General features: G+C 42.6%; 1 long non-coding RNA gene across 1 annotated transcript; it reads left to right on the forward strand.

Moving 5' to 3' along the window:
* Window positions 1-214: 214 nt before the first annotated feature.
* Window positions 215-1,168, forward strand: LOC111928921 (uncharacterized). The gene is made up of 3 exons (XR_015287025.1): window positions 215-299; window positions 553-618; window positions 1,082-1,168. It is a non-coding gene; the product is annotated as an uncharacterized LOC111928921 (long non-coding RNA).
* The last annotated feature ends 1,060 nt before the right edge of the window (window positions 1,169-2,228 follow it).

The following is a 2,228-nucleotide window of genomic DNA, read 5'->3' on the forward strand; positions in this document are numbered from 1 at the left end:
GCAGAGGGGGAGAGAGGGGGGGCTTGGTTTCCTGGCAACCCAGGGGGGAAAGAAAGGGAAGGGAAGGTAAGCCTGGCCTCTCAGCTTCCATAGCTCAGAGGCATTCTGGGACAGGAAAAACAGAGTTACAAACTTCCGTGTTGGAAAGAAGGGTTCTCTTCTCTCAACCCTGTGCTTTCCTGGGCTAAAGAAACTTCAAGCAGCTGGAAATGCCAGCAGGGTCCTCTCTTTACTCTATCCGGCCTCTCGCCGTGGGGCTGAGGAGAGAAACTTCAGTAACCGTGGTAACTTGACGCCAGGTAAACAATTAGGAAAAAGAGAAGCTGGGGGTGGGGGGAGGATCACAAATAAAAGATGGGAAAAGATACATTTCAGGCTATCAACTACAACATGCAGCCTCTTCACCTTTATATCTCTTTTTACCCTATTAACTACAGACAGGTGTATTGTTGTAATATTTTAACAAATAAATTTTCTATATCTGCTTACATAATTATGTAAGATTGCGACTAACTCTAAACAAATCATTCTTTATGCTCTCAAAAACTGCAGAATCATGGAGAAGAAGGAAGAAGAAGAACAAAAAACTGCACCTTTTTTCCTCCATTTTTACTCCATGTATGAAACCCTCCTAAAATCTATATTTTTCACCTCAGTATTATATTAAGCATTTTTCTAGTTACTACTTAATCTCTTATAAATCTTGGTTTGCCAGGGATATTTTGAAGCCCTTCTGTCAAGAGCTTTTGGGGGTTAGGTGTCCTTTTTTTTTTTTTTTTTCTGGCTTGCCTGTTTAATTTTTATCCATTAGTTGCTGGGAAAACCTAACTGTGGGTACTCGGTGGGTGATTGACGAAAGACAGAGAGTTCAGCCGGCTCCAGGTGTGGAAGGGGGCAGGCAAAAAAGAGGGTGGGGACAGTGTGGCAAGCTCTTCTTCAGCTTCAGAATAAGACACTTTGGGCTCAGAGCTGTTGCGGTAGGGAGAAGGGAATTTCACCATCACCCAGACTGCTGCTTCTTCTCCTTCTTCCCTCTTCGTTGGTGGCCTGGCATGCCTTGTCCTGCCGGGACGTGTGGCAGTGCCAGCCACCGTCATGGAGCTGCTGATCCACCTCAGCCACCGGCCCAGGATCTCTGCTCATCCCTGCTGTTCCAGCTGAGTGTTCCTCAGAGCCTTGCACAAGCATCAAGACTGGCTGCGCAATGGGGTGTGTGAAGCAAAGCCTCTCCTCCATCCTTTCCTTCTCAGTTGAGAAAGTTGTCACGGGGTCCCCGGTTCCGTTTTCTCGCTAATGTTGTAGTTATTGTTTGTTTGCCCTTTATAAATACTAGTAAAACACTGTTATTGCTATCCCTAAATCTCTGTCTGATAGTCCTTTGATTTCAGAATTATAATTCAGAGGGAGGGGATCTACATTCTTTCATTCCAATGGAGCCTCCTGCCCTCCTTAGCAGACACCTGTGTTCTAAAACTGAGACAATATCAAATAGGATTAACGCTTTTTTAGAGAATACAATAAACAGAGAAATATCTCTACATTTCTGGACTCCTACTCTTAGGAGAAGAAGTAGCAAAAACCTTAGCAAATGTTAAGTCTGTATAGAGCCAGAGAGATCAGAAAACTGGCCATGGGTGGCCAGCCCATTTGAGCCTTAATGGTGGGTTAGCACCCTGAGTGAAGTCTGTAATGAAAAAAGATATTGGGACAAAGAAAGAAGTCCATCGCTGCATCATTCTTCTGAAAGAAGTGTATATTGTCAAAATAGAACATGCAGAATATAAGTGAGAACAAGCATTTGTGACTGAGTTTTAAGTATTAATTTTTGGATTCCCGACTACCCTCCTTGTGGTTGTTCTAAATATCAAAGCAGATAGAATCAAACACATGTTAAGCTCACTAATGGTAACTGAGCAAAGTGCTCTTTCCGTAATTACCAAAGGATTCAGGGGAATGACGGGTTTGTCTTTACAAACAAGGTGTGGGTCTGCTGATAAGATGAAACTATCAGTGAGAGATAACAAAAACAATGGGTTTGATTCCACTGAAAGGTGAAAATGACACTGGAGAAATATAATAAAATTCCACAAAATTTCAAAATTAAGATGTGGATTATCCATTAAGAGGGAAAATCTTAGGTATTAAACATTCCGGGAAGTCTGTACCTCTCAAGTACTTCCAATAGGGAAAGAGACAAGGGACATGTGTCTGGGAAATTAGGATAAAAG

This window comes from Cyanistes caeruleus, chromosome 5, assembly GCF_971803275.1.
Source record: "Cyanistes caeruleus chromosome 5, bCyaCae1.hap1.1, whole genome shotgun sequence".
Lineage (NCBI taxonomy): Eukaryota > Metazoa > Chordata > Aves > Passeriformes > Paridae > Cyanistes > Cyanistes caeruleus.